Source organism: Bos mutus, chromosome 16 (assembly GCF_027580195.1).
Source record: "Bos mutus isolate GX-2022 chromosome 16, NWIPB_WYAK_1.1, whole genome shotgun sequence".
Lineage (NCBI taxonomy): Eukaryota > Metazoa > Chordata > Mammalia > Artiodactyla > Bovidae > Bos > Bos mutus.
The window spans coordinates 36,632,933-36,647,485 of NC_091632.1; the positions used below are offsets into that span (position 1 = coordinate 36,632,933).

Consider the following 14,553-nt stretch of genomic DNA (forward strand, 5'->3'; position numbering starts at 1 on the left):
GGTGCCAGCCGTTTTTGTCCCCGGCCAGATCAAACCCTGTGTGTGATTCGTCTTTGGGTACCCCAACCCCCATACCACGCACCTTGCAAGCAGTAGGTGATCAGTAAAGGTGTGTGGGAGTCAGCCAGATGGGCCAGGTGCTGACCCGTGCACCAGCCCTGGCTGCGCGCAGTTCCAGGGTAACTCTGCCGCGCGGGTTCCCGTGGCCTTGAGGCAGGTAACGTTGAGCACCAGAAGGCAGCGCACAGCAGGTACCCGCTGCCTTGAGTAGTTCAAAACTCGCCAGCCAGTTGGTTTCTTCAGCCAAGGCCCCAGAACTAGGTGGAAGCCCTGAAGACCCCGTCTGCCCTGCGGGGGCGACCGGTCTATGGAGCCCCAGGTGTGGGCGCCCTAGGAAAGTCTTGGTCTGAAGCGGGTCTCTGCGCGTAGAAATCAATTCCCAGTGCACTACCCATGTGTCGCCGTGGACACCCGCGCATACCTGCGCAGCGCGGAACGAAACCCAGCCCCTGGCGCGCGAATCGGTGGCCGGGGGAGGGAGCAAGGTGCCGGCTTCGACACGGGAGTGTTTGTGTTCGGAATTACTCCCCGGGTGCTGTGGGCACATCTCCCGCTGGGCCGAAAGAGACGCGTCTAGAGGGTATTCCCGCAGATCCACAATGCGGACAGGAGCCGGAGCGGGGCTGTGGCCTCGGCTGGGTGAGCAATGTAGGTGGCGAGCCCCCCAGGGCGGAGGAGCCCGGCTCGTACCACCCGGAAGCGAGCGGCTTCACTTAATCCCGGTCCTGGGGTTGCCACTTTCATCTCCCCACCCCCCGCCCCCGCCGCAGGCCACAGCCAGTGCGCGCACTCCGCAGACCTGGGTGGCCTCGCTCCTACGATGCCCAGCCCTTCCCCTGCCCCGTGGATCCTTTGCTCCCGGCGCTGAGGGGTCTCGCGCCCGTGGGGGCGGAGGACTGGGACCCGGAAGATGCGGCGTTCCGGGGACAGGAAGGCGTCGGGTCGAGGGGTCAGCACCTCTGCCCTCCACGTGCGCGCTCCTAAGCCGGCCGAGAACCACTGTCCCGTTTTCGCAGCATCAGGGCCCAGGGGCCCGGCCCGCGTCCAACCCGAGGTAGGCGGCCCCGCCGGGGCCGGGAGGGGCAACGCGCGCCAAAAGACGGCGGGAAGGAGGCGGGGCAGAGTGCGCCCCGGGACCCCGACTCGGACGCGGCCAGCTGGGGGGGCGGAGCGCCGGATGGCGACCTTGGCCCTAGCCTGGCGCTGTTGCCCCTTGCTCCTCCTGCCAACGGCTGAGCGGCCCGCGCTGCCTTCCCGCCGGCCGGCTGCGGAAGGCGCTAACGCTGGCGGCTACCCCTCCCCGCGGCGCCTCCCCTCCCCGCGCCCATATAACCCGCCTTGGCGGCCGGAGCCCGCCCTGCCTCCGCGCCCGCGCCCGCCAGGCCGCACCCGCCTCTCGTCCCGCGCCCGCCCTGAGCCCACGAAGGGGTTACGCGGCGAAGCCCCGGCTAGCGCCAGGCAGCTCGGGCATCGATTCCCGGGGCTCCGACGGCACCAGGTAGGGAGCACGGGGACCTGGCGCAAGGGGCCTGGGCGTGTTTGGGCTCCGCCTGCGGGGCCTGAGTCCATAGCGGCGAGCGCATGGGCTCGCGGCTCTGAAGCTGGGAGTCGGTGAGAAGAGACCTTGTGCACGAACTCATGAGAGGCTGACCTGGGGTCTCCCTCGAGTATGACCAGCTACTGACACGGGGCGCGGTGGGGCGGCAGGGAGCCAGAGTCCAGCCGGGGAGGAAATGTGGGGTCCTGCCCCCAGCGTGGCGGCCTTTGGGGCCAGGATCAGCCTGGCTGGGATTCCCAGAGGGCCTGCCTCGGGTTAACCCCTCTCCATCCCAGCTTCAAGGGGAGGTAGGGAGTGCGACCCCCAAGAGGTTGGCTGCGGAGGGGTGCGGGTGCCGGTAGCTGACAAGCTCCTCCCCGCCGGGTGCCAGTCCGTCTGCACTCTAGAGGGCTGTTAGCAATCTGGAGGCGTTAGCCATCCTACCCTGCATGGTCGAGTGAGACCCAGGTCTTCCCTGGACCAGGGGAACTGGGCATAGCCCCTAGGCTGGTCCCAGGGGTGGTTTACCAAGGGGCCAGGTTCCAGAGTGGCATCTCTGGGTGGCCCTGAGTTGGCTGGGGTACCCACCTGTTTTCCGAATCTGTTCCAAACAGGGAAAAGAGGGGTCAGAATTAGGCCCTGGGCCGGCCTGGCCAGAGACCACACGTCTTTCCAGGACCCCTTCTCTCCTAGTCCTCCTTGCTTTGCAGTCGCCATCCTTTTAGGCCTTAGACTGGGGGGAGGGGGGGCTGGGGGGCTATTATCACCTTCTTCTTGTTGTTCAGTCACTCAGACTCTGAGACCCCATGGGCTACAGCTTGTATTTTCCTTTGGTCCCTAAGCGGCTTTGCACAAAGTATGCACGTGTTTGCATAAGTAAATGGGTGATGGGTAAGCCACCATCAACCAGCAAGGGGCGGGTGAAACAGCACGCCATCCACTTCTGACCGGAGGTCATTGGTTCAAGTATGCTGTAACCTGTTTATTGAACGCTGTACATTTGGGAGCCTTTTGTTTGTTGGTTTTGCTGTCATTGTTACTTTTGTTTCACCTTAATGTATTATTAGCTTTGGGGGGAATGCACTGTTCCCCGGAAGTCTAGCGCTCATCTTTTGACTTACTCAATAAGTTAAAGAAGAATTGTATCGAGAACGAAAAGTCAAAGTGTTTAACATTTTGCAACATATAAATGTATGGATCATGCATGTGATTTTTAAAAATAAGATAAAAAGTTGGGCTGGTACCAGAAGCTGCCAGGGTGTCAGTGGGGTGCCACCAGGTGAATGGCCACAGAAAGTTTAGCCCCGTTCCAAAGTCCTACTGAGGTTCTAGGGGATAGGGTGGTGTTGTTTAGTCTCTAAGTTGTGTCCGACTCTGTGAGCGCACGCACTGCAGGTTTCCCTGTCCTTTACTATCCACCAGAATTTGCTGGGAAAACAGGAGAACAGGGTAGCTGTCTACAAATTCAGCCTCCAAGGACAGCCCCACGGAAGGGCCAGCCTGGTGCAATGGTTAATCCTGTAGGTGTGGTGGTTAGAACATTGGGGTTCTAATCCCCTCTCCGCCACTTACTTGTCATGGACGTCCAGTGACCCAGCCATTTGGAGCCTCAGTTCACCCGTCTATAAAGAAAGGCAATAATGGCCTCTGATCCAGAGGGTTGGAGGAACAGTAACCAAGATGCCATGTCTAAGTGCTTAGAATGACGCCTGCTACACACAAGTGGGCCCCAAAGTGCTGGCTGTTGATGCTGCTCCAGAGGCCCTTGGTAGGGTAGGGGACATAGTTCTCTAGTAGCCAACAGGTCTCTCCTTGGGAGTGGGGAACGGAATGGCTGGCAGTGGGGCAGGAATCTGCCTGTGGTTTGGATGGAGGCTGCCAGTCTCTGTCGGGGGTACTGGAGCAAGGATGCCTCCCTGAGTAGTTATTTGTAGAGAACTTGGGAACCGGACCTGGGCAATTCCTGCCTGTGGCCAAGGATGGCATTCACTCAGAGATTCTGACACCTTAAAGGGAAATCCTCGGTGGGTGAAAGGAAGCTTCATGTTCATCCAGCCAGGAGACTGCTTCTGGACAACAAATTCAAGGGGAGTTTGTCCTCGAAAGGCTTGTATAAAAGACATCGAGGATACACACAATGAACTTCGGGTTTGCAAAAAAAAAAAAAAAAACAAACCCAGAAACTTTCTTCAACTGTGCATTTCTTCTACCCAGCCCCCATAAAGGGGAAGGGCATGCTTTTATTTTCCAATTTGGGCATTTCTGTTGGAGTGCTGAGTCAATGTTTAAAACTACTCATTTTCTGATGATTTAGCTTTATACACCAAAAATGAAAAAAAAAAACAAAAAACTGAGAGGAGTGTTTGAGCAAGTCCTAGTTCCCTTGGCCCCTGACCATGCTTCTGTCTGGATACTGAAAGCTTTACTCTTATGAGAACTGTGCCCCCAGAACACTGTGTGCCCGTTTACCCCTGCAAGCTGCTGTGAAGTGTTTCTGTGCCCTGCCCGGTTGTCTGGAACTGCTGCTGCTGCTAAGTCGCTTCAGTCGTGTCCAACTCTGTGCGACCCCATAGACCTACCAGGCTCCCCCGTCCCTGGGATTCTCCAGGCAATAACACTGGAGTGGGCTGCCATTTCCTTCTCCAATGCATCAAAGTGAAAAATGAAAGTCAAGTTGCTCTATCATGTCTGACTCTTCACCGCCCCATGGACTGTAGCCCACCAGGCTCCTCTGTCCATGGGATTTCCAGGCAAGAGTACTGGAGTGGGTTGCCATTGCCTTCTCCGTGTCTGGAACTAGCAGCATCCATTTGTGTGTAGCCAAAATACACAAGCCACCTGATGCAAAGAACTGACTCATTGGAAAAGACCCCAATGCTGGGAAAGATTGAAGACAGGAGGAGAAGGGGACGACAGAGGATGAGATAGATGGATGGCATCACTGACTCAATGGACATGAGTTTGAGTAAACTCTGGGTGTTGGTGATGGACAGGGAGGCCTGGCGTGCTGCAGTCCATGGGGTCGCAAAGAGTCGGACATGACACGACTAAGCAACTGAATTGAACTGAAAATATACAATATCTTTTTTTTTCTTTAAGTTTGCCTTCTTAAGTAGATTACATAGGACTCCTGGAAAACCCTTTCTGAATGTGTTATGCAGAGGAAAGTTGATTTTTTTCTATACAAGAAAAGCCTCTACTCATCGGGGCTCGAGTTAAAGACACTTTTACTGCAGCCGGCTCTGAGAGTCTGCACGAGTGGGCGGGCATTAACTTTTCATCTGCATCCCCTGCTTCGTGTCTGCTCTCAGGCTGGTATTCCTTTGCAAACCAGACATTCGCTCCTCAAAAGTATTTTCTTTTCCTAGAGATCATCCCTCAAATCAGAGACCCAAAGAAAGCAAAAACTCCTAAAGGAATCACTGATATTTTCATTGTATGTGGCAGCTGCTGTGGAAATCTCAAAATTTCGTTTGTTCTTGTCACTGAGTTGAAATAGTCGTCAGACCTGCTACCTGAAGCCCCATAATCACCATATCACGAATTGGCTTTTATCTTATTTTGGCCAAGCCATGCAGCTTGTGGAATCTTGATTTCCCGACCAGGGATTGAACCCGTGTTGTCAGTGAAAGTGCGGGTTCTTAACCACTGGACAGCCGGGGAATGTCCCTAATTTTGCTTTTAAATATCATCCTAACTGTGTTAGTGTCCTGGGGCACTAACCAAGAACGAGGGGGCTGAAAACAAACGAAAAGGACTTACTCTTTCGTGGGCTGGAGTTCCAAAGTCCAAAACGCAGGTGTGGGCAGAGCTGGTTTCCTCTGGAGGCTCTGAGGGAGAGCGCGTCTGTGTCTTACCCCTCGCCCCGAATCTTCCTGGACTTCTACACACACCACCCCAATCCCTGCCTCCGGGTTCACACGGCCTCTCCTCTGTGTCTCCCCGTTTTTGTCTCTTATAAGGACCCTTGTCATTGGATTTAGAACCACAGCAATCCGGGAGATCCCATCCTGAGATCTTTATCTTACAGGTCTACAAAGGGGAGGGGGGTGCCATTCAACCCACTAGAATAATCGTAATTCAATGTAGCTAGTTTCGTTGGTAATTTTTTGTTTGCCCATTCTGCACACGAGACCTCTGGAACCCCAGGGCCCAAGGGTCCAACCTGGGCCACGGCACTGGAAGCACTGAGTTCTAACAACTGGGCCACCAGTGAACTCCCTGAAATATGTTTCTTTTTTTTTCCTGAAATATGTTTCTAAGAAGTGTTCCAGGGGCCAGGACATAAAAGGTGAAGAAACTTCTTCTAACCCACACCCCTCTGTGCTGAAAGAGGAACCAGACACCCCTCCCCCCAGTCTGTTCCAGGGCAGCCAAAGGTGCAGGGAGCCACTTCTCCAGCCTCTGGCTGGAGTTCTTCCCACCACCATCCCGCCCACCCCACCCGAGGCTACGTGGGCCGTCACAGCCCCCAGAGGTGGGAGAGAGAACAGACACACAAAGCAGCTTTGGGCCACCGGCGCCAAAGAGGGGCTTAGAGGTTGGCAGGCATCAACCTGGGGGAGTCCGGGGAGGAGGGGCGGCACCTCCGAGGGAATTGGACCAGGAGAGAGGCCAGGCAGCAGGGAGGGCCCTGCGGGACTTGAAGAGAGGAGACGGGGCCTCCCCGATTTCGGGCAGCTCTAGAGGGTCGGTGGCAGCGACACTCTGGCCCTTGGTTTTAGAATCCGGTCCCGCAAAGAGTGAGCCCCAGAGGGACCTGGGAGCCAGAGGGGCGGGGGCACCAGAGTGAGGACCGCGCTCCAGCCCCGCCCAGTGCTTCTGCCCTCCCATCTGTGTTTTGGGGCAAGGGTGAGTTATAACCCTGACAGTAGACATTCATAGTGCGCCCCCCGCCCCCCCAGTGTACGTTCCTCTGGGCGTTTACCACACTTGTAGGTGGGCACCGAAGCCAGAAACCTCAGACCAAGTGATTAAATCAGATGCAGGTGTGTCTGGCCACCCATGCCTGGCACACCACGGGCAGAGGGTACAACAGGCAGGGCCCTGGGCTGGTAGTCCAGACAGTAGTCCAGAGCAGACCTGGCTCCTCCATGACCTTGGGCTAGTCCCCAGGCTCTTCATCTTTGGGCGGGGGACACCCACCTGCCTCCCCGTTGTTGGAGCCGGAGCCAGGGCTCCCATGAGTGGCCCATGGGAACACACCTGAGAGCCCCAGAGGGCAGACTCAAGGTGCCCAGGGAAGACTGGTCCAGCCCCTTCCATGCCCCACCAGACAAGTCTGCCTCCCACCAGCCAGGGTTCGGGGGCCTGGGCATCAGGGCTGGGCTGGGTGCCCAGGGGTCCCTCCGCTGTGGTCCTGCTCAGGGTGGCTGCATGTAGAAGGGTCCAGTCCCTGGTGTGTCCCCGCGCAGTGCCAGCCGGCAAAGCATTCCCTGAGGCCCTGGGTGCCTGTGAGGAGGGACGGGGGCTCTAATTGCTCACCTGCCGCTCCAAGGTGCCAGGCCCGGGAGGCGGGCATCTGGGGAAGCCTCTGGCTAATTGGGGCGGGCGGCTTCTCCTGGGGCAGGGATGGACTGGGTCCTTCTGAGCAGGCAGCGAAGATGCCTCTCCCCCTCCCCGCTGACTTCCTGGGCTCTTTTCTCCGTCGGGGCTGAGCCGTGAGAAAGACGCAAGGGCCTCTCTTGTCAGCCTTGGGCCTCCAAGCTTGCTTGCGTGGTGCCCACCTGCCAGACAGAGGCCACTTCTGTGTCCATCCAGCATACACGCCAGGCTCTGGGGGACGGGTCAGAGTGGGGACCAGGAGGGCAGCCTGGGGCCCAGTGTGGGTCCTGCCATCCTGCACAGTGATGGAGGGCGGCTTTTGGGAGGGGTGCGGCTTGAGGAGTCTCTGCAGCTGTTGGGGCTACAGGAGGGGAGGCTATGCTTCCCTCTGCTTTGTGTGTGTGCGCGCGCATGAGCGCACGCGCTGAGTTTCTCAGTTGTATCCCGCAATTTTTGACCCTGTGGACTGTAGCTCACCAGGCTCCTCTCTCCACGCAAGAATACTGGAGTGGGTTGCCATTTCTGTCTCCAGGGGATCTTCCCGACCCAGGGATCAAACCCTCGTCTCTGCCAGGCAGGACACAAATAAACAGATCAAATCACCCTCTCCACATTGGGCGGTCCTGCATTTAGGGTCCTCAATCATTTGCATTATGTGCAATGCAAATTTAGCACAATTCCCCAAAAGACAGTGGGAGGGCAGGTCATTATTAGTATGCAGATCAAAAGGGGATGCCCTCGGTGTTTTCTGTGACCTACAAAACCCAGTCATTAGAGGCCCCTCTGCTTTTATTCATCTCCGTTTCCCACACCCCTCCCCCCTTCCCCTCACTCAACCAACAAAACCCCGGTAATTAGGAGACGCTCTGTCTTTTTTTATTTTTTTCACGGAGCCAGACAAGCTGCCACTTGCTCCCGGCTTCTTAGCTTCTGATCAGGGGTGCTCCTTGCCTAATTACTTGGCAGTAATGAGCAAAGAGGACGCAGGTTGTCAAAGTCCCCCCAGCTTTTAGAAGGAAGCTGCAAATTAAAAATGAGGTATTGGTAAACAAGATGCTAATTGGATTAATGTGAAAGTAATGAATTCTGATAAAAAGTGGTCCAAATAGACAGTTGGAAGATTGAGGTCGCTGTGATGCCAAGAGCACTGCCTGGCTGTCATCTGGTCCGTGTGATGTTTGAAAGAATTAGGATACTAGGAAGCGTCTGCTCTCGCGGTGGAGTGTGCAGATGAAGGAAAGTGAAAGAAAGAGCCCCGTGTGAGCAGAGCGTGGGGAAGCCGCGAGCCATCCCAGGCTGTCTCTTCGGAGTCTGGAGGAGTCTCTGGCCAGACAGGGTCATGTAAAGTGGTCAACAGAACCTCAAGTTGCTGACTTTATCTTTTCTTTCCTCTGCTGTCACTAAGCCTTCGTCCTTTTTGTTTCTCTCCTCCTGATAAATCTGCTAGATGTGTCAGCTGCTGGGCTCCCGGACTGGAGCCGGGACTGGGACGAACGGGGTTGGGAGAGACTGGCTTGGCCCTGCCTGAACCTTTTTGAATCTTTTGAAATTTTTGCTACTTAGTAGTGTTTCATTGACAAAAAAAAAAAAAAAAAAAATCCACAGAGGTAAAAAGTGACGAAAGTCATGGTGAGGGTGACCGAACTTGGAATCAGCTAGCCCAGATCTGCTGTGTGAAGATTGGCTTCGGTTGATGAGTGGAAAAATACCTTCCCCATGTAAGGAGAGAAAATGGGGCTTCCCAGGTGGCGCTAGTGGTAAAGAACCTGCCTGCCAGTGTATGCTAGACAGACGCAGGTTCGATGTCTGCTGGGTCGAGAACATCCCCTGGAGGAGGAAATGGCAACCTACTCCAGTATTCTTGCCTGGAGAATCCCATGGACAGAGGAGCCGGGCGGGCTACAGTCCATGGGGTTACAAAGAGTCAGATACGATTGAGTGACTAACACAAGGAGAGAACGTGAGGATGTGGCCAGTTCAGCCCTTGTGGTCCCAGGGAGGGACCCTTTCCTGACCCCTTATCTGGGCACCTCTGGGTATAGCCGGGCCTTGGGGATAATCAAGCCATTGTGACGGCCCTAACTTTATGGTCCAAACTAATCCTGAGCCCTGATATTTCAGAATTCAGATTACTTTTTTTCATTTTGCCTTCTCAGTTGGTAAAGAATCCACCAACAATGCAGGAGACCTGGGTTCAATCTCTGGTTGGGACGATCCCCTGGAGAAGGGAAAGGCTACCCACTCCAGAATTCTGGCCTGGAGAATTCCATGGACTGTATAGTCCACGGGGACGAAAAGAGCTGGACATGACTGAGCAACTTTCACTTTTTCATTTTAGAAAAGTAGCATAGTGTCTGAATCGTCTGTTTTATGATACCACCAAGAGGTCCGATAGGAGCACCCACGTTTCTGCAATGACGCACATGGATGTTTACCCTAAACATCAACAAAGACCATGGAGGGTCTCATGTCTGTCCACCCAGTGGTGTCAGCCCCAGACGTAAGGCAAGGCTTTCAGTTTTCTGAGTTTTTTGGATCTCAAAGTTCAGAAAAGGGATGTGGAGTGGCTTAAATCAGTATTCCGTAGAGTGTCTAACTCTTTATCCATCCATCCACCCATCACTTGTCATTCATTCCTGAGCACCCACAGTTTACCACGTTCCGTTCCGAGGGCTAAAAGCCCACAGCCTTGCCTCCCAGTGATATCAACCTAAAACCAAAATGACCACTCCTCAGAGACCAGGCACCAGAAGGGGAAGCAGGGTGCTGACTGCAAATATGCAGGGGCTTGCCAGAGCCTAAGCTTCCCCCTGCTGAGGGTCCTGGGCGCAAGCGGTGACTCAGAGCTTCCTTTGTTTAAAGACGTGGGTGGAGAGAGGTCTTGACCACCAGGGTCAGGATGGGCTGTGCCCAGAACTGAGACAGAGGCCCTCTGGGCAGCTTTGAGGCACCTGCTCCTCCAAGCTGTCTCACCAGCATTTGGAAACTAACACGGTGCTGGGGTGGGGGGTGGGGGTGGGGGAGGAGTTGAGAGAAGGTTTCAGAACACACAACAGGTGGGTCAGGAGTTTGGTTCAACTCCTGGAGTCTCCTGAATCTGATGGTGGTGGTTCAGTCCCGAAGAACAAGCACATCCCAGGAAACATGGCACACGCTTTGCCCAGGACGCGTCTGAAATAGGTGGTTTAGTCAGAGGTTCATCTGCTGGTTTTTAGGCCCAGCTCTGCTGTGTGATGTGCCTTAGTCTCACTGTGCCTCCATATCCTCACCTGCAGAATGGAGACAGTAGCTGTTCTCCAGGGCTGCTGCTGCTAAGTTGCTTCAGTCGTGTCCAACTCTGTGTGACCCCATAGATGGCAGCCCACCAGGCTCCCCCGTCCCTGGGATTCTCCAGACAAGAACACTGGAGTGGGTTGCCATTTCCTTCTCCAATGCATGAAAGTGAAAAGTGAAAGTGAAACTGCTCAGTCGTGTCCAACTCTTCGCGACCCCATGGACTGCAGCCTACCAGGCTCTGCCGTCCATGGGATTTTCCAGGCAAGAGTACTGGAGTGGGGTGCCATCGCCTTCTCCGCTCCAGGGCTGACATGATGACTAAATGATCCCTGTTTGTAAAGTGCTTTTCCGGTGCCCCGTGCCCAGGGAGTCACATGTCGGGTGTGGCACTGAGGGTTCACGGGGATCTGGCTACTGTCTGTTGACTTCCTGACACACTTTTGGGAAGGCACCCTGAATGAGCAGGGGCTCCTGGGAAACGCTGAGAACTGGAGGAAGGATCCTCTAACAGTGGGAGGTGGGTTGGTGGGAGGTGGCCTTGAACATGCCTCTGCTGCCTCCTCCCCAACCACGCAGTTGCTGCCCCAGCAGGAAGCAGGGGTTTCTCCTTCTTTCTTTCTCTGTTTCTTTCTCTCTCTGTCTGCACTAGGTCTTAGATTCAGCATGTAGTATCTAGTTCCCTGACCGGAGATTGAACCCAGGACCCCTACATTGGAAAAGACTCTGATGCTGGGAAAGATTGAAGGCAGGAGGAGATGGGGATGACAGAGGATGAGATGGTTGGACAGCTTCACCGACTCAGTGGATATGAGTTTTGAGCAAACTCATAGGAGTCGCTGAAGGTGAGGGGAGATGGCGAAGGACAGGGAAGGCTGGCGCTGCAGTCTACTGAGCGACTGAACAACAGCAGCCCCTGTACTGGGAGCTCAGAATCTTTGCCACTGGACCCCCAGGGAAGTCCAGAGGTTTCTGTCTAAAGACGCAGGGCTGTTTTAGCTGACCCCCATACAGGGCCCCCAAAATGTGTCTTGAATAAAGGGCATTTACGGAAGGCAGAAGAAGGTCCCCCCAAAGCATCCATGTCCTGGTCCCTAGAAACTGTGACTTATTTCACAGGAAAAGGGACATGATTAAATCAAGGGCTAGAGGTGGGCAGTATCTACCCCTGGGGTATCTGGGGTATCAGTGTCATCACAAAGGTCCCTCTAAGGGGGAGGGGGGCAGGTCAAAGCAAGATGGAGGAAGAGGGTGGAGGGAGGAATTTCAGGATGGAGGAGGGGAGGGGCCAGGAGCCAAGGGATGTAGGCAGCTTCTAGAAGCTGAAGAAAGAAAGGAACAGACATTGTCCTGGAGCCTCCACAAGAAACACCTTAATTTCAGGCTCACAAGACTCTTCCTGATGCCCAGGAAGGAATAACAGAGGGCCTGTGGTCATCAGTTCTGGCTGCAATAGGGAAGTGAGGCAAGCTCACCCTGCAAGGGCCCAGCCCTCTGCTCCCCATGGAGATAACCAGAGGCCTTGCCCCGACTTCACACCTGGGCCTCCCAGGCTGACCTTGGCTCCGGTCTCAGCAAGGAGGGCTTTTCAGGTCGTGTCTCCTGAGGGAGAAGAGGCCCAGAATGCTCGTTGAGTGCCCCACCCAGAGCTGGTGGTGGTTGTCCCTTTGTGTCAATTGCTCTTTAGCCAGAGGTCCAGCTGTGACCACCACTCAAGAGTCAGCCAGCTATCCTTTGTCTCTGACCTCCTTGTTCCTGCTGAGGAAGAGGAGGGTTTGTCACCCAAGAGCCTGGGGCTGTGGATCCACCGTCCCAGTTCTGAGGGTGGGGCCCAAGCCTTCTGGAACTCAGGACTCTCCTGTCTCCATAGGGGAGGAGAGGAGGCAGCCAGGAGGTCACCCCACAGGAGCCCAGGGTGGTGAGATCACCCATTTCTCTTAAGAATGGGCAGCAGGGGTCCTTCCCAGAATTGCATGGCTTCCCTGAGGACATGCCCACTGCAGCCATCAGCTGGCTGAAGGTGGCCTGGCAGAGCCCAGAATCAGGGCGTGGGGAGCCCTCAGCATCCCTCTGGCTTCTTTGCCTCTTTTACAAGGACTAGGAAACACCTGCCTCCCACCTCCACTCACTGTTGTTTTGTAGTATGTGTGCATGTGTCTGTGTATGAGCATGTGTGTCTGTGTTTGTGTGCATGTGTCTCTGTGCATGTGCCTGAGCACATGTGTGCACGTACACACATGTATGCATGTGTGTACAGGTGTACACGTGTCTATGCGTGCATGTGTGTCGGTGCATGTGTCTCTGTGTGCAAGTGTGCACAAGTGTGTGTGTGTCCATGTGTGCATGTGTATCTGTATGTGTGCATGTGTCTGTGTGTGACGTCCCCGAAGGGCGAGGACTTTGGCTCCCAGGATGGTGTTGTCTTTAGTCAGCAGACGGGGGCTGCTATTCTGTAAAGCATCTCTCACCCCAGGGATTCCTCCTCAGACTTACTGCCATGCTAATGTCTGTCCCTGGGGCCCTGGCAAATGGGGAGATCTCTGCAATGACATTTCCTAAGCTTGTGTTGTGTGAAACTGTATCAGTCTCCTAGGCTGCTGTAAACAAATTGCTACAAATTCAGCCACTTAAAACATGCATCTGTTTTCCTACATGTTCTGGAGGTTAGATGGCTGAGGTCAGTCTTACTGGCCTAAAGTCCAGGCACTGGCAGGGCTGATTTCTTCTGCCGGCTCCGGGGAAGAACCTGTTTCTTGCCTTTCAGGGCTTCTAGAGGTGCCTACGCTCCTTGGGGCGCGGCCCCAGCCTCCCTCTGCAAAGCCACATCCAGGCACCTTCCCTCCACCCCGACCTCCTGCCTCCCTGTGAGGACCGTTGTTGTTACACTGGGTCCACCCAGATAACCTAGGGCTGCCACCTCCAGGTCCTTAATCCCACTTGCAATGTCCCTCTGGCCATGTCTACCAGGAGCTGGGCTGGGCTTTCTGTGCTGCTGCCCGCAGTGGGGGAGGGAAGGGACAGTATGTGGACACAGATTAATGTCCCAAATCTATGTTCTCCTCAAAGTCCTTCTGTGTCCTCTTCAAAGTTCTTTGGACCAGCAGTTAAAAATTGGGCCTGGAAATTCAGAATGTGGTACTGTGGCCACATATTACATTGAATTATCTGAATTTATTCCGTGTGTGTGTGTGTGTGTGCATGTGCCTGCACATGCACATGTGTGTTGGTAGGACAGAAAGAGCTGAATATCAGCACTTTTGAAATAGGTGTTGAAATAGGTGGATCCTTATCTGTTAGAAGCACCTGCTGCTGTATTAAGGGCTTCCCTGGTAGCTCATATGATAAACAGTCTACTTGCAACGCAGGAGACCCAGGTTCAATCCCTGGGTCAGGAAGATCCTCTGGAGAAGGAAATGGCAACTCATTCCAGTATTCTTGCCTGGAAAATCCCATGGAAGTGTTGTAGCAAGTGGGGAGGCCCCCCCTTCAGGGCCCCAGGAGCGGGCTCTTGTCTAACACTCAGAAAAGAATTGTCCGAGGAGACACGTGCTGACAAAGCAAGAGATTTTATTGGGAAAGGGCACCCGGGTGGAGAGCAGTAGGGTAAGGGAACCCAGGAGGAACGGCTCTGCCGCGTGGCTCGAAGTCTTGGGTTTTATGGTGATGGGATTAGTTTCTGGGTGGTCTTTGGCCAATCATTCTAATTCGGAGTCTTTCCTGGTGGCGCATGCATCGCTCAGCCAAGATGGATGCTAGCGAGAGGGATTCTGGGAGGTGGACGGACACGCGGTGTCTCCTTTAGACCTTTCCCGAACTCTTCCGGTTGGTGGTGGCTAATTAGTTCCGTATTCCTTACCAGGATCTGCTGTCATATGAAAGGTTACTAGAGAGCCTGGCCAGGGTGGGCGGTTTCAGTCAGTGTGCTTCCCCTAACATAAGGAGGAACCTGGCGGGCTGCAGTCCATGGGGTCGCAAAGAGTAGGACACGACTGAGTGACCGACAGGTGAAACAATATAATTTGTAGAATAGGCTTTGGCTGAGGGCGGACCGATGTTGAGACCGGGGGACAGATCCATGGGTTCACTATGCCATTCTCTCTACTTCTGAGTGTGTCTGGAAATTTCGACCAAGAGGAGTA

General features: G+C 54.8%; 1 protein-coding gene across 2 annotated transcripts in view; it reads left to right on the forward strand.

Moving 5' to 3' along the window:
- The first annotated feature begins 993 nt into the window (after positions 1-993).
- Positions 994-14,553, forward strand: part of TP73 (tumor protein p73) — a 76,554-nt gene continuing 62,994 nt past the window's right edge. Inside the window, exon 1 of one of the 2 annotated variants that reach the window (XM_070385100.1) lies at positions 994-1,114. The gene's annotated coding sequence lies outside the window, so the exon portion shown is untranslated. Of the gene's footprint in view, positions 1,115-1,425; positions 1,559-14,553 lie in introns of those variants that run through there. The other variant, XM_070385101.1, reaches the window with a different exon arrangement.